Source organism: Canis lupus, chromosome 8 (assembly GCF_048164855.1).
Source record: "Canis lupus baileyi chromosome 8, mCanLup2.hap1, whole genome shotgun sequence".
Classification (NCBI taxonomy): domain Eukaryota; kingdom Metazoa; phylum Chordata; class Mammalia; order Carnivora; family Canidae; genus Canis; species Canis lupus.
The window spans coordinates 11214716-11233240 of NC_132845.1; the positions used below are offsets into that span (position 1 = coordinate 11214716).

The following is an 18525-nucleotide window of genomic DNA, read 5'->3' on the forward strand; positions in this document are numbered from 1 at the left end:
CTATTTTTGAAGGAAGTAAAGAGATTTGAACAAATGGAGACATATATTTGTGTAACGGAAGATAAAAACATAAAGGATATATCAAATGTTACAAAATTATACATTTTCTACAGTTCTAAAAGAAATTCACCAAAGATTTTTTTATGGAAGTTAAAAAATGGATCCAAAAATCATATATAAAATTACTTTTATGTGTCAAGAACAGCTATGAAAAATATGAAAACATAAAAGAAAGAGAAGGTTCAGGATTTGAAATAAAGATTATTATAAAAATATAGTAATTAAGATAATGTCATATTTACATAGAGACAGAGTAATGATAAATGAGGCAAAATCAAGAGTCAAGAAACAGAACCAAATATATATGAGATCTTGGCAGGCAATCAAATATCTTTGAGGGAGACAAGGTTGGGTAGTTTGTCTTATTATTTGAAAATAATGAAATTAATTGTCTTCAAAATAGAAGCAAAAATAATTCCAAATAAATTATAGTATTAAATGTGGAAAAATACACATTAAAATATATTGTGCCATGAATGTATAATTTCTTCTTCAATATATAATAAATAAGACTAATAAAATGAGTTTCAAAAATAATTAATAAATAAATGAGAAGAGTAAATTTGACCATATTTTCAAAAGAACAAAAATATACAAAAATATTCTGAGCAACAGAATATGAAAAATATTGGACCCAGTCAAATAAATAAAATATTATTACTCAAAATAAAATTTCAGACTTCTAAATATTGGTAAGAAAAAGACTCACTTTAAAAAAATAGTGTAAAATATGAACAGGTGAATCAGAGAAAAAGAAAATGTAATGCGGGATGCCCGGGTGGCTCAGTGGTTGAGAGTCTGCCTTTGGTTCAGGTCAGGGTCCAGGGATTGACTCCCCCATTGGGTTTCCTGCTGGGAGCCTGCTTCTCTCTCTGCCAATGTCTCTGCCTCTCCCAGGTGTCTGTCATGAATAAATAACTAAAATCTTAAAAAAAAAAAAAAAAAAAGAAAAAGAAAAAATGTAATAGTCAGTAAATAGAACATCAATCATACTAGTAATTAGGAATATGTAAAACAATAATACGGAAACCATCTCATATATATCAAATTGACAGATATCTTATAATCTGATGATGGCCAAGTATTTTTGAGAATTCAGAGAAATTGGAAATATTTAACAACCCAGAAAATGAAACATATTTCAACCCATCAAATATAGATTGTGTGTGGCCCACTTAGTTTAACTGCTATAAACTCTGTGATCAGTTAGGTACCAGCATAGATCCTGCAGGTCAGAACATCCAGATCCTCATTGTATCCCTTTGTCTTCCTTGAATAAGGGCCACTGTATGGCCCCTTCTCTTCAGGATCCATCTCCCACCATTTTGACCTCTAGAAGATAGTGCCTCAAAAGTTATTAAAGGATGCTGATGTTTTCCTTCCCCAGTTCCTTTTAAAAAATTTTTAGGAAAAAAAAAAATTTTAGGAAGGAAATGTATCTGGATCTTCGTAGGAGGAGCATGGTTTAGGGTAGATGAAAATGTTAATATAATCAATCTACTGCTCCCAAAACCCTCAAACTTTTTCTCTACAGCGGGGGTAGGAAAACTTTCTTTGTAAAGACCCAGATAGTAAATATTTAAGGCTTTCCAGTCCACATACAGTCCTGTTTGACATTATAATTTATTTTAAAACCTAAACATGTAAAAACAAATAAAACAAAAACATTCTTAGCTTGATGACGAAAAAAAAAAAAAGTAAGAAAAAGAAAACAACACACTGAGGGCTAAATCTGGCCCGTGGCCATGGTTTTCTGACCCTGCTCTACGGCAGAGCAGGGAAGGGGGAAGTGCTAGAATCTGAATTTCAATTTGTGTATTTCTAGGAATTTGTCATTTTCATCTAGGTTACATATTTTGTTGGTTGATAATTGTTTATTGTATTATAGTATAATCATTTTTATTTCTGTAAGGTTGTAGTAAAGTCCTTGCACTCCTTATTTATTTATTTTTATTTTTTATTTTGTATATTCTCTATTTTTCTTTGTCAATCTAACTAAAGGTTTGTTAATTTTGTTGATCAAGAAAACCAATTTTGGGTTTTACTGAATTTCTTCATTGTTTTTCTATTCTCTATTTTTGTTTATCCCCACTCTATCTTCATTTTTTTTTCCTTTTCCCTGCTAGTTTTGAGTTTTATTATTTCTTTTTTCTAGTGCATTAAGATGTAAAGTTAACTTATTTAATATATTTCTTCTTTTTTTTAATGTATGTAGGTAGGTGTTTACTTCTTCACATTTTCCTCTCAGCACTGCCTTTGCTGTATCCCATAAGTTTTAGTATACTGTGTTTTGTTTTTCATTCACCTCAAAGTATTTTCTAACTTTCTTTGAATTTCTTCATTGATTTTTCATTTGTTTTAGAATGTATTGTTTCATTTTCACTTACCTATGAAGATTTTTTCCAGATTTATTTTTTTTATTTCCATCTTCATTCTATTAAGGTTGGAAAAGATTGTTTTATTATTTCAATCTTTTAAAAATTTAGATAGCTTTATTTTATATATATCACCTATGTAACCTCAAGATTTTTTTAAATTTTTTTTACCTCAAGAATTTTCTAACGAACTTTAATAAATCATAGTCGATGGAATCAGAAAAACAATCAAGGTTAGCTGAATGATATACAGTCACAAATACACAGAAATGTGTAAAACTAAAAGGAAGAAAAGTTGAAAGCTAAAGAAATTAGGGCAACATAAAGGAGAGCTATAGCATGAGATAAGATATGAGTGACAGGATGATTCCAAGTGAGACTAAGTTCCTTCCAGCTCATGAAACAGTAGTATAATAAAAGTTCTTTGGAATTTAGGATATTGAGAAACTCCATGGAGGTCTTGCCTTTCAAGTCAAGATGGAGTACTTGGAAACGGATTTACTCCACTAGCTAAAATAAGTAAAAAATAAATAAATAAATAAAAATAAAAAATAAAAAACAAAAAAACTAGACTGAATATATGAAACTAAGGTTTCCAGATATTAGACATTAGATGATGCAGAACTATGATCTGTAAGAAGGAGAAAACCATTGAAATGAGCCCAACCACCATCAATAGGGAGAGTATCCCAGTTGCAACACACAGATGGAGAACCCAGGTATAACCCCGAAGCCATCTTGTGCTAAGGAAACCGACTGGGATGTTGGGAGTAGCTAGCATCCAGTGTTGTGAGATAAAGTACCAGAAAAGTTCCTACACAGAAAGAAGGGGGGAAAAGAGCTCCAGACATGGGCAGATGGTTCTTCTTGAATGTTCAGCTGAGTACTGATCAAGGCATATAAGTCATATAAGGAAAGAACTACCCCCAAAGAGGAGAGGGAAAAATCCATAGTAGTCACAGAGGACTGGGAATAGTCTCTGTCCTCTCCAACCATAATGGGAAAATATCATAATTCACAGGGTATAGGGTAGTGTAGTCAAGAGATTGCCTCAGAAATCTGTCCCAAATCACCAAAGAGTAAAAGTTTACTCTGTTTTAATCATTCTAAGCTAAAAACCAAGCTTCCACAGGATCAGTTTCCAAAGATGGAGGAAAGGCAACATCTGATTTTAAGACCTCCTAAAACTTTATAGAAATAAAAACAGTGTGGTATTGGCATAAAAATAGATAAATAGGTCAATGGACAGAACAGAGTCCAGAAACAGATCCACAAATATATACTCCAAATGATTATTGGCAAAAGTGTCAAAGCAATTCTGTGTGAAAAGAAAATCATTTTAAGAAATGATGTGGAACAAATGAAGAGTTGTATCCAAAAACAAAAACCAAAATTCATTGACCTAGGTCTCGTGTCATATAGAGAATATTAATTTGTAATGCTCATAAACAGAATGTAAAAGCCAAAACAATAAAACTTCTGGAAGGAAACAGAGGAGAGCATCTTAGTGAGGTGGATTTGGTAAAGATTTCCTAGGTAGGACACCAAACACTATAAAGAAAATCAATACATAGAACTTTATCACACACACACACAAAAAAAAAACACTTTCACACATTAAAAGACATTGTTAAGAAAAGGTAAAGTCAAGCTGGAGATTAGAAAATATTTGCAAAATATATATCCAACAGATTGGCAACTAGTATATGTAAAGAACGCTTACATTTCAATAAAAAAAAAAATAAAAAATAAGCAAAACTACTGAGCAGAAACTTTGCCCAAAAAAGTGTACAAATGGCAAATAACACATGAAGAGACTTGACAGTATCACTGGCCACAGGGAAATGCAAATATAAACTACTATTAGATATCAGAATATTTTCACTAGCAGGGCTAACCCTAAAAAAGTCTCACTATACAAAGCCACACAGTTGGAACTCTCATGAACTGCTAGTTGGAATATAAAATGGCTCACATGCTTGGAGAGACTGTTTAGTAGTTACTTGAAACACTAAATATACCTGATCCAATGACCCAGACTATGTATTTATCCAAGAAAATAAAAGTTTATATCCACACAAAGATATTCATGCATAATGAATGTTTATAGCAGCTTCATTTGTAATAGTCACAAATTGAAAACAACCAATGCCCATTGACAGGTGAATTGAAAATAAATTGTCCTGTATCCACACACTGAGATAGTACTCAGCAATAGGAAAATAGAATGAGCTAGGGATATATGCCATATATCAAAGCAATTATGTTGAGTGAGAAGGACCACACCAAAAAAAGAATACATATTACATGATTCAATGTATACAAAGTTCTAGAAAATGCAAATTAGTCTACAGTTACTGTCTTGAGTGAGGGGGCAGGGAAGGAGAGGAGAATGGAATGATTAGGGAGCACAAGGAAACCTCTGAGGTTGATGCATATGTTTTGTCATCTGTGATGGCTTCACAGATATATATTTTTTATAATATACAAATATATATTTATAAATTCATCAAATAAATTTTCTCATAAAATTTATGCTTTCTATATGTACATGCTAAAATTTATCAATACCCTTTATATATAATACATGCATTCTAATATGTATCAAGTGTACACAATAAAGCTATAATAAGAAAAAACTATATTCAGAATGTTAGTTATTAACTTAAATTTCTTTTTTTTTAAAGATTTTATTTATTTATTCATGAGAGACACAGAGAGAGAGAGAAAGAGAGAGAGGCAGAAACACAGACAGAGGAAGAAGCAGGCTCCATGCAGGGAGCCCGACATGGGACTCGATGCCGGGTCTCCAGGATCACACCCTGGGCGGCGCCAAACCACTGAGCCACTGGGGCTGCCCTTAACCTAAATTTTATGGTTGTCAAGAGCACGACAAGGTCTGGACTGTAAAAGAAAAATATATTTAAGTGCTGTGAAGACTAAAGTCATCAGATGAAGTAGAATGACAGCTGGAAAATCAGAAAATATTGAAAATGAAACTAAAATGATTTTATAGGAGAAAGATATTGGTAAATTTGAAACAAGGAAGGATAAACCCAAAAAGTGAAGAACATGCATGTTTCACCTGTTTCATTAATTAGATAATTGACAGAAATCCTTAATTTCCTTCCCTGAAAACGGATTAACACCTGTACTATTCCTCTTGATAACGTAAGTATTTAACATCTCTTATAATCACAGAAAGCAAATGTTATCACCTTAGAACATGAATGTGCCCTCTACATATACAAATATTTTTGTTATTTTATGTATCTGTTTAATTGTTTATACAGGTCAACCATTATGAATATTTACCTTGTTTAGGGTCAAATTTACTAATTGAATTCATTTTAATTGTAACACAGTTTATTTTTGAGGTAGATTGTGTGTTTAAGTCTCTTTAGCATGCACAAAGTGAATTTAAAACTGTTTCAGTAATTCTTGTCTGATTAGTTAACCTTAAAAGCAGGTTCTTTCAATGAAATGCTAAGAACCTAGAATCTCATTTTACCAATTATACAGTCATTAGATCATTAAACACATTGCTATCAGAACTATTTTTAGAGCATATTCAATGATTGCTCTCAGTTTCCGGGCTTTGCCTCAACATTCATATTCCTCTGACTCTCCTAACCAGTCTGTTCTTCATTATGAAGCAAAGATACAGTGTGGTTGCATAAATATTTAATAAATAAATAAGGTCAATGGCAAGTTTGCATTAAAATGGAAATAAAATACAGGCATATATGAGCTAAGGTGGCAACTGCACCTTAATAAAAAATATACTCAAACTACAAATAATAGGGATGCCTGGGTGGCTCAGCGGTTGAGCTCCTGCCTTTGGCCCAGGGCATGATCCTAGAGTCCCGGGATCAAGTCCTACATATGGCTCCCTGCGAGGATCCTGCTTCTCTCTCTGCCTATGTCTCTGCCTCTCTGTCTCTCTGTGTGTCTCTCATGAATAAATAAAATCTTAAAAATAAATACAAGTAATAGAGAAAAGAACACATTACGTAATCAAATAAATGCAGTTCATTCATTCTTTCATTCATTCAACAAATAGTTTCTGGGACCCCCACTAGACACTTGGGGTAAGTCAGTAGGGAAATTAAAAAAAAAAAAAAAAAGAACAAAATTCTCCATTTGGAGTTTATATTATAAACATCTGAGAGGAGTTTATATTATAAACATCTGAGACTGACAAAAGATATATATAAAATAAGTAAATGTGTGTATATATAATGTTCTAAAAGGTCAAAAATTCTATAGGAAAAAAAAAAGTAGAGCAGGGAAAGGGGAATAGGAGGTAGAGTTTGACATTTTGAATAGGGTGGTAAAGGAAGCCCCACCTGAGAAGGTCTGTGTGAGTAAAATTTTGAATGAAGTGAGGGATCAGTCATAAATGACAGAGTGTAAAGGCCCTGGGGCTCCTTCCGGGCTTCACCAAGAGCAGAGATGGCAGGTAGCTGGAGAGCAGGAACTTGGAGAGGGCAGGAGATGGAAAGGTCAAAGATGTGGGGGACATGATCAGTAGGCGTTTGGGTACCAGTGTCGTTTTAGTCTGAGCGAAATAGGTAGCAGTTGTTAACCGTTTTGAAAAAGAGGTCAAAGTTGAACTAATTTCAACTTTAAGGGAAGATTCAGGCTATACCGTTGGGAATCGAATGTAGAGACAGGAGGGTAAGCAGGGAGTCTGCAAATATTACATGTAGAGTTTATTTATTTTTTTAAGATTTTATTTATTTATTCATTAGACAGAGAGAGAGAGAGAGTCAGAGGGAGAAGCAGGCTCCATGCAGGGACCCCGATGTGGGACTCAATCCCGGGTCTCCAGGGTCACGCCCTGGGCCAAAGACAGGTGCTTAACCCCTGAGCCACCCGGGCTGCCCACATGTAGAGTTTATCTTTTTAAAAAAAGATTTTATTTATTTATTCATAGAGACAGAGAGAGAGGCAGAGACACAGGCAGAGGGAGAAGCAGGCATCATACAGAGAGCCTGACGTGGCACTCGATCCAGGGTCTCCAGGATCATGCCCTGGGCCGCAGGCAGCACTAAACCACTGCGCCACTGGGGCTGCCCACATGTAGAGTTTAATACATGTCAACCACTTTTCGGTGTGGTTTTTTTATTTATCAACCACTGTGAATCTCACAACTATCGATGCAATCCAAACCAGAGCAGACCAGACTGACACCGTAGCTAATGCAATGAGAAGGAGTTGAATTTGGGGTATCTTTTGGCTGCACACTAGCTAGTATTTGATAATGGATTGGATGTGAGCTGGGAAGGAAAGATCTTAACTAAGAATGAATCCAGGGGTCTTGGCCCAAGAGACTATAGAAGGATGGAAATGCTGTTGATAAGTGAAGACGTGGATGATTTGGGGTGCAGCGGGGTTTGGTGGACACACATCTGGGAAGCCACATGGCCACATCCATTCTATGCAGCGGATACCAACTGCCCTACACAGTCGCAGCTGATGGGGACAGAAAAGAGAACCTAGATCCAGGCCCTCCAAGGATTATTAGGCAAGTGGACCCATTGATAGCCTGAGAATTCTCCCATCCGAAAGGAAGTCCCATCCAAAAGGGGTCATGCCTAAACAAATCAGATCTCTTGGCCTGGTCCGGAGCACACTGGTCAAGCCAATGCGATTCATTATGAATAGCAAACAAGGAAGGATAACATGAAGTTAACATCCTACATTTTTAGAAGTCCTTTATAGCCTTTGCTTGATATATTCAAGTATTAGTGCAAGGGGAATATTCCATCTCCCAAGCTGGGCTGTGCGCAGAGCCACCTTGACAGCGTTGATGCACTGGGCTCCCCAGACACTTTGGGGGGATGGGCGACAGGCTCCACTCAGCTGCACCTGGGACTCCCAGATCTGGGCAAACCGGGGATGCAGGGGAGACAGAACTCAAAGCAAATGCCGAGAAGACTTCTGGGAGCAGCATAAAAATTATGAAAGTGGAAAAGCAATAATCCACCCTGACTAAACCTGAATGCTACATCTTCAAAGTGAAGATGTGTGGGCACTTGTTAAGGCAGATTGAAAACAACCTCCCTTCATGGGGGGATGGAGGGGGGCGGGCAGAAATACTACCTGGCTTATTTATAGGTTGACATTGAATAAAATTGAAGTAGGGTTCAAACAATGGGTTATTTACCAAAATGTGTAATTAAGTGTGCCATGTGAGAGAAATACATTAAGGGGAAAAATTAAGAATTTATGAAAATATTTCTCCCTTGGTTATTGATCAAGCTGTGCAGACATATATATTTTTTCTGAAGACCTTAGATTAAATGAACTATGGGTTCGACAACAACTGTTGTCTCCAAAATATAACATTGTGCTCCTTTTATGGGAGAAATCCAAGATTATAATACATATTTTGGAATACAAAGCAAAACACAAGGAATTCCAAAACCAAAAATGAAGTAAATCATTTTTGATCCCTTCTCTTAGGGTTATCCACTGCTAACATGTTAGTGGCTGACCTAAGATGCCTAGTGTAAATGTATATTTTGGAATAAATGTAAACACACACACACATGTATGCATGAGCACCCTTATGTGAACATTTACCAATTTCCCTTGGAGGTGACTTGGAAGAAATGAAAATTTATGGCTTAGACCACATATGGATGAAAAAAGGTGATAGTTAAGGAGAAACATACATTCCAAAATAATGTTATTTTCAGAAACATTTTAAAGAAGTGTATATCTCTAAAATCAAAAGGTGATAATCAATATAATATTCCATCAAAAAAAATATTGTTTCTTACATAATTTTTGACACACTATGCATCAAGTGAAATAAAATTCCATGTTTTATATGTCTTACCAGCAATGATTTTTTTTCACATAAGATTTTTAAATGTATGCTTTGTATTGATAATTGTCATTTCATCTAATTAAAATGTCATGATTAACACATGGATATGTGTGCACGTCTGTATTGTGTGTGTGTATCCTCTTACTGTTTCTTTCAGTCACTGATATAACTCTAAGTGAAGAATGAGATAAGAATAAGTGTAAGAATTATATAAGTCATAAGAATAAGTGAAGAATAAGATAATATTCATAACAGCAAATATTATATGTAGAATTTAACGTATGTCAACCACTTTTCTATGTGGTTTCTTATTTATCAACTAATGTGAATCTCACAACACCTCAACAAGCCAAAACCTATTATTATTACCACTTTACCAATGAGGAGAAATGAAACAGAGTGTCTTACCCTAACTTACCTTCGGTCACACAGAAGGGAAGTGACACTGGGTTTCACTCCCTGGCTATTGGGCTCTGCAGTTTGCACCCTCACCTGCTGCACTCTGATGCTTCATGCAATCTCAGCCCATTGATTTCTCTTTTTCACATGAATAGGTATTTTTAAATTATATTGGATAAATATATATATTGCAAATAATCACTATGATTCTTAACTTAAAAACATCTAAATGTTTAGCCTAAATGTTTTCTGTGGACATTTTTCTTCAGGGAACTTACATTACCAAAGACTTTTTATAATTATTCTACAAATTTACATTTCTAATTCTTTCCTAAAATTCCAGAAACTTTTCCTAGATTTAAGCACCTCCTAGTATTTTTCTAGTACTTACACAATCATGATTTTCCTCCTTGGCCCCCCAGGCTTGAAAAAAAATAGGTTATTTGTAATTCAGCTTTTCTAGTAGTAACTAACAAGTCACTACATTAGCTGATGTGGTACTGTTGTTTCTTCAGAGACTACTATGTGCCTCACACTACAATTGATAGTTAAATAAATGAAAGGCATGGTTCTTTCCCTGGAAGAATTCGCAGTGTGATTGAGAAATAGCTTACCTTCACAAGCAAAAACTGCCCATACCAGCATTTCTCACCTTCTTTTCACCATGCACCACACAGTGACTTTCACCAGGTCCCACAACGCAATTAGCAAATATTGTGGGTGATAAGTAACTCCTAGTTCACTCCCTAAAACATCCAAAAAACTTTTTTTTTTTGATGTGATAAAGTTAACGTGTTAGTGAAAGAGAGCATTGTCAGTACAGAAATAGGTTTAAATCTCCATAATAATCTGTTTCTTCTTAAAGTATACCCTTTTTAAGCTTTCTTAAGAAATTACTTGCAACTATTGGCATCTTGCTTTAGAATAGTTTTTTTCCCCCCCATCTCAAGTCTTTGAAGGCATGGAAGGCTTTATTGAGAAGATGGGCTTTGAAGGATGTATACCATTGCTATTGAACTTCTGAATGATACTTTATTTTTAAGTTACTATGGTCTTATTTCAATAAATCATTCTTCTTGAATTCCGTTGCTTGCCTAAGTAATATTAAAGCAGCCTATATTCAATTTCACCAAAGACATCCCTTGAAGTGGTCAGAGATCTCGATTCAAAATTGTGTCGTATTGTATGGAATTGGTGTTTTTCCACTTTCTTCAACATAGCATAGATATAACTTTCACTCTTCTAATAAGGCCACATAGCTCACTGAACAATATATTGGTCTTTATTTTTGTTACATGCAAATTGTCCAACATACATCCCCCTCTCCATTCCCTATATCTTCTCTATCAGCATCTCTTAAGATGCTCACTATCTATTGGCAAGCAATTATTAACCCCCCAAAATCAATTTTAAGCTAGTTTTCACAAAGAAGCACTCAATTACTTTTTTAAAAGTTTTGTATATCCTAATTACTTTGATGCTAAATAGAACATGTATTTCTATTACAGAGCAAGCATTTGTAAATTATAAGGTTTTAGAAAAAACACCTTTTCTAATGAAAGAAAATATTTTGCTGTAATGTTTTGACTATTAGAACAATTAGGCATATTTGAAGATTTTATATCTCTATCAATTTTTTTCTTATGTATTGAGCAGTCTATGCTAGTTAAAGGCAAATCTAGAAAACCAATAGGATCAGGTCCTGCGGTAATTTAAAATCTACCAATTTTTTTTTTTTGACAGCTACATCGTAGTGTCCAGTATCTTGTATTAAGGGAGAATTTTTCCAATTCTAGAATTTTCATTGGATTTTTTGAAGGAATTAAAAGATTTAAAGAATGCCACACAAACTTGCAATGATAATCACACAGCACAGTCACCTTAATTGCTGAACAGTACCTGATGCCATCTCATCAGGATGATATTCCCCAGGTTGGACTGCAGCATTATGTCTTTGTTTGAACTGTCACTGACCTACCTATTCTTTATGTCCTCAGGAAGCAATCAGATTTTGATTTTTCTTCCTATTGGGTCCCAGTGTCATATAAACCTCTTACCTCTTTACCATTTTAAGCATTGGTCGATTTTGACAACATATTCATTAACTATTGTGGCCTTTGAACTCAGGATTAACCTAAAGAATATGCTACTTCCTTAAACAAAAATTTATAGACAGTTATAGTTCACTCTATAAGCATAACCAAGGTCTAAATGTCATTTGAGTGTCCCTCATAGTTCTATTTTTTGATATCCTCATTAACTTCTGTTTTTTAAACAGTTACAGTGTTTCAGTACTGAAATGCAAAGACCAGGTGACAGACTATTTCATGGCTTATACTTCCATAAATTTGTAAACTTGTGATATAAAAATCTGGATTCTAATTTACTAGAAAATAAGCCTTTGATCTTGGTGCTATATTGGGCAGGGCTCCAGACTTCATTTTTATGTAGGCCTCTATAAATGATTTGAGGATAATAAAACACAGTTTCAAATTTTCATGAGAGTCATAGGAAAGCAACAAGAACAACAAGTTTCTATAATTCCTAATCATTCTCTTTATATGATTATATCCAAAATCAATATTGTCCTTTATTATTATGTAGAATACATATTTTAAAAATAATAAAATAGTTTTATTCCTCAATAGTTCCAGTCTCTGACTTCATGTTTTTATTGGCACTGGGCAACATAATAATAGTTCCAAGCATTTTGGGGGTAATTTGAAAGTATACCACAATTTTAGACTAACATGTTTTAATCCATCTCAATAATTCATCTTAATAAATAGTTTGTAAGTGTCTCCCATACACAATCTAGGTGCAATATATTAAAGGGAATTAAATGTCAGATAAAAACAATCTCACTTCCCTAGGACCTAGCAATACTCTAGGTAATGGAGCAAGGTTAGAAGGTATGCCATATTTATAGCTAAATTTCACATACTTGATTTAAAATTAAACTTAGTATACATCAATCATGCTTATGTGAAGATGATATCAATTATGATTGTATTGATGGTGATCTATGAAAATACAATCTTTTGTGAATCCACAAAGATAATATTTAATGTTCCTTAGCAGGGACACATTCATGATGGCAGAGTCATTTGAGGCGGACATGGAAAAAAGAGATTTCAAATATGGAAAGAAGAGCAAAAACGAAAGAAGTGGGAAAGTCCATGGCGCCTTACAAAATAACTTTATTTGATTAGAGATGATAGTACGCGCAGCAGAGCAATGAGAAAAGGGGAGACATCAATGTTACATTAAAGAAATATTGTTCCCACTCTTGATTTCAAACGTGGGAGCAAAAAAAATCACATATAATTCCATAGACAATGAGAATCCAATGCGGTGTGAAGAAGAGTATGGTAGGGTTAGAGCTGTGGTTAGAAACAGAAGTAGCTCAATAATAGTCCGTGTGTTTTTGTAAAGTGAGGAGGTACCGGTGCCAAAAGATTATCTTAATGACCCAGAAGAGAAATAATGAGACTAACCTAGTGTCAGAGGGACTGGAAAGAAAGGGATGAGGTGTTGTTTTATTTTGGGAGGGGGCTGTAGTCGTTTGTTTGTTTTTTAATAGAAGAAGTAGAATCTAAAGACAGGTACCTAAACTGTGTGAGGTGATATCAAATGAAAGTTTAAAGATAACCGACACTAACTGTGGGTAACAGAGAATTCTGCTACGATTACAGACCCCAGGAAATCAGGAGCAGAAGCAAGCTGTGGGAAAATGAGCAGAGTTGAGTTTAAGGGCTGACAAGGTGTCCACGTGGTGTTGCAGAGAAAACTTTTGGAAATGCTGATTTCAAGCTCTGGAGAGAGATGAGGGCAAGCAGATTCAGGAATCCCCTCCACAGCGGTCCAATTCATTCCATACTGACCTAATTACTGCCAAACCTGTCTTCAGGACTCCATAAACTTCCCCAGGCAATAAATTTAGTGTAGTATTTCCCACACATATTCTTATGAGGATTTTAACTCAATTTAAAATGGACATTACATAATGCCTCTTAGTTCAGTGAATATTAGAGTGTCTTTGTCTGTGATCTTAAAATAGAGAAAATATTACCCTTTTTCCAAGTCACTTGAAGTTTCAGGGATTACATGATTCTTAGGATCACACTCTGGACTCTACACTCACTCTTCTCTTTGTAAATTTAAAATGCGTAAGTAGTAACCTCTACCTCGCCTACATAGAATTGTGCATTCTTATTAAATGAGACAAGATTAAAGCCCTATTCAATAAAAGGGGTGACTATGACGTTCTCTCTTCACCTTTATCTTCATTCCCATGTGAAAAATGGCTGGCGGGGACATTAAACTCCAGCTGCCTGGCCTCAATGGGCTATGCTTGGGGTTTGGTAGGTATGGACATAGCTTTCAAGTGAAGGCATGAGGCAAGATGCTGCTGTGCTTGTGAGCATGGGCTATGAGACTCTGGGCAAGGCAACACTCACAATGTGCCTCAGTTTACTCCTCGATAAAAACTGAGACGATGATAGTTCCTCTTCATTAGGTTGCTGTGACTCCTAAGTGGTCAGAAATATTAGCTATAAACTATGATTGTAATGGGCTCAAACTTTCAGTCTCAAAGTTGTGCTTGCAAAAATGTAGTATTATTTCCTTAAAAAAATAAAATCAATATAGCTCTACGGCCTTGATTCCAGCTATTGGCAAATTTCTTAGCAATGCAAGGTGAGAGTCACTCCAGTTTTCAAACAACTTCAGTTCAGGATTTTGACCCAATTAAGTTTTATACACCCAGTCCCTTTGCATTTTCTCATCTCTGCTACTTACTTAAGGTCCAGGCATCGGGTCAGAGCTGTTTGGTCCACGTGCCCACATGCCATCCTCCAGCCTGGCTGCTCTCTGCTCTTGTATAACATGTCAATCTTGGTTGTCATTGTGCCCTGGCATCTGCCGCTGACATCTGTGACCTTTGCGGCCTCTGGTCAAGAAGTTCAGATAGTGTGCGTCTTCACTGTACGCACTTCTATTGATGGGCTTAATCATGCTTTTTTTAAAAAAGCCTCTTCATATTGTACCATATTTGCTTTGCATTTGGAGGGAAATAAATAGTTACTGATAAGTGTGACTCCTCTGGATCCCCTCCTTGTTCAGATCAAGAAGGGCATAACCATCACCCTTAATTTGTTTGTTAGCATTAGAGAGCATTTTAAGCAACCCTGTTCATTTTATAAAGTATTCATCCCTTTTGGGAAAGAACTCCCTGAAAGTTTCCTATAAGTAATTGTTTCCTCTAACACTTTTAAAAGACAGCATTATTTACAAAAGTGTGTACTTTTAAGACTCTGTATGTACTGTGAAAAGTAATATCTATTTGTCTTTGCAAATAATACAACACAAATTCTGACTTTTGTCTAAGAACCTGATACCAATTTATCAGCGAAATAAATTGTCTGTGTCAGTGTGATGGATCACTAGAGACTTGGCATGATCCCTGCTTTGTGAGAAGGAGATGCCTTTTGTCCACAGCTAGCCAAGATTCAAGGGCTGTGCCTCTGGCCAAGGCAAAGAGCTTCTACTCTGGGTGAGATTAAATGAGACTCCAACTGTGGCCTCACTGGTACCCAAATATCAAGTTCTCTGCTCCCAATCCTATTACCACGTACCATTTGCTTAGATGAATAAATGACATTTCTGGCTAGGCTAGTAACTCTTCCTTAGAAAAATGCAGAGTGGAAATGCTTCAAAAATGTGAGTTGTGGCATTTGAATTAGAATTCCGCTTGGTATAAGAATATCCTTTTTCTGTTTTGTTTTTTCCAGCTTGTCACTCACTGCAAAGGCAGTCAAAAAAAAAAAAAAAAAGAATCTGCCAATTTGTTTTATCTTATATGTATTTAATTTTTTGATTCTCAAACAGGGAAAACATGAAACAGAAAATCTCACATGTAACCAAGTTGAAACAAGAAAGACAATTACTTTTCCCTAATGAAATGTTCTATTTCCTTGGTTTGCTGTTTCATTAATTTCCCAACTTCATTTTATGCTGATCTAGATTTTACTAGTTTTCCCTGAGCACAGCTTGAGCAAAAGATGTTTGGATTAATTCAAAAACCTATTGTGTATCTATGGTGTGAGCAGCCCTTTCTTATGAATTAAGTAATGGTCAAAAGCAGTGCATATTTTCACTGTCACAGGACTTCCATTTGAGAGCTGGGGTGACAACAGATTAAAATAGGCAAAACAGAGGCACCTGAATAGCTCAGTGTTTGAGTGTCTGCCCTCGGCTCTCGGGGTCCTGAGATCGAATCCCACATTGGCCTCTCTGCAGGGAGTCTGCTTCTCCCTCTGCCTGTGTCTCTGCCTCTCTCCTTGTGTCTCTCATGAATAAAGAAATAAAATCTTAAAAAAAATAAAACAGGCAAAATAATAAATAAATAAGAATTGAACACAATGGTAGTTATGATCAAGAAAATAAAAAGATTTATTTAACAGAGAATGACTCAGGGGCATATAACCTGCAGAGTCCTCTCTGAAGAGACGAGGCTTGAGCTGAGAACTTCCTGCTGAAAAATATGAAGCAGTAAGTGTGAATATTTGAAGGGACACTCAGCTACCAGAGTAAACACAAGAGCCCAAGAAAGAGTCCAGTTCAGTGTATTATAGGATTGGAAAGGAAGTCATTGTAACGGGAGCATAATGAACAAAGGAAAGAGTGACAAGAAATGAGGAAGGACCAATATCTGAGGGTGACACCAATCACCATATTCTAAAGTATTATAAGTTCCAAAATAAATAAATAAATAAACAATTTTTTTTTTTTTAAAGGTAAGTTCCATTGTGTTTTTAGTCACTGGAGGATTTTCAGCTGAGGAGTAATGTGATATAATATACACTCTATTATTTTATATTTTTAAAGATTTTATTTATTTATTCATGAGAGACACACAGAGAGAGGCAGGGACAGAGAGATATTTTGGTCCAAGGTGATAGAGCGTGAAAGCAGGGAATCATTTAGGACCACACTGTAGACTGTAGCCTGGATCTCTTTCTAGATCCCCTCGAGTCTTTCCATATGAAAAAGAAAGATGACATCATCCAAACTCTATGTTTACCCACTTTTTCTTCTTGGCCTGGCCTTTGACTTGGGTTCATAAATTGTGGGCTCCTTATTTCTTGGTCTCTTTTTCCCTTTCCCTAAGATATGTCATGAAGTCACTTGTGTTTACTACAAACATTAGGAGTTCCTCCCCTGACTACTCTGGGCAGAAGAATAGACGGAATTCTCTTTCCGGTAAAGCCACCATAGAGTGTGGCAACTGCACTCAGAGTTGCCACCCTGATGTCCAAGTGATGACAGTATTGACCGAAGCAGCCTACTATTTCCCAGAAGTTGCTAAATATTCATAAGCATATCTGTGATCCAGTAGTCTTAGATAATAGGCGAATATGTTTTATCTTTGCCTCTTTCTAGCTTAGCCATCGTACATTGTTAAACTATAATTGATGAGAAAACCAACTTCATGAACATGGAAATTCATTCAAGCCATAAAAAAGCAAAAAAAAAAAAAAAAAAAACCACATTTTTTTCTGATTCCTCTCCACCCCAAGTTATTGGATGCTGCAGCTGAGTAACATTAAGAGGATTAGAAACATGCATGGCCTTCTGTTTAGTTTTCTGTCCTTATCATATGTGTCAGGCTAATTTCTAGAACACCACTTTTGCTGTCAGTTATAAATCTTTCTGAGGTGGAACACTTAGCGGTTTGGTTTCAATCACTAATTTATCTGGTCTTAAAATGTTCTCTAGATGCAGCGGTTCATATGTGTTCCTGATTTCATTTCTGGCTGGGTGCTTTGGTCTCCCACTTTGGTCGAGCCACAATGGAGGCCAACTCTACAGAACTATTTATGAAGAAAGTCTCTGGACTTAGTGAACAGAGGGAATTATTTCCCATTACTGGGAGAGGTTGGGTGATTTTCATAATTTCTGTTGTGGAATTTTGGACTGAAAGAGGAAGAATATTGCCATGTTTTCTAACAGATGCTCTCTCTAGCTCAGAGCTTGAATTTATCAAATTATTGAAAGGAGCATGTGTGACATCATGTCTCAGTGAAGAATAGAAAAAAAAAAAAAAAAGGAAAACTCTCAGGCCCATCTTTCTGAAATATTCTATGTATTCAGAATTAAATACTACATTTGAGTGAGCCAGTGCCAATAATGGTATAATTTAAAGGATGAGTGGAGATTTGCTTGGGCCACTGTCATATGAGGCTTCTTCCTTTCTTGAGACAACTACCTTCTTCTTGACACTGAGTCCAGATAACCAAGCATTCACTTTGTCTTCTCTAGGAAATTTTAACTTTAGCTTCAAACAGTTCTTTACATGTCAGTCTATGTAACAGATGTAAACTTTACATGTTTTTGTTTGTTTTGTTTGTTTCCTTTTCAATGTCTTTTATTACCTTCATGCCAGTCAAACCTTCGTTTCAGTTTTAAAGGGGGATGGGCATATCGCCCCCCCTAGGCATCCCACAATGTAGAGAGGTCACCTGAAGGACAACCTTTACACACTCAAAATTTCAACTCACATTACCAGTGAAGATTTGGGCATCACCCCAAATCATTGTTTTTCTTACTCATGGGTTTAAGACATTAGACTTTGCCTGTTTAAGACTCAACAGCCCACATCATTTTGTTCACACCTATTTCTTGACCAAATCTTACTTCTAGAAAAACCTGTGGCTTCTATGGTTGAAGATGCAGAATTTAATGCAAATACTGTCATGGGGATAATTGTGGATTATATTATGTTTTGATGAAATAGTTCTCCACTTTCCAAACTAATTAATGCAATGGAAAATCCTAGATGTTGTCTGT

The 18525-nt window shown here is 35.6% G+C and overlaps 1 non-coding gene across 1 annotated transcript; it reads right to left on the bottom strand.

Annotated features, from left to right (window-relative positions):
* Positions 1-18151: 18151 nt before the first annotated feature.
* LOC140639256 (U12 minor spliceosomal RNA) lies at positions 18152-18301 on the bottom strand. The gene has a single exon (XR_012036045.1). It is a non-coding gene; the product is annotated as a U12 minor spliceosomal RNA (small nuclear RNA).
* Positions 18302-18525: the final 224 nt, after the last annotated feature.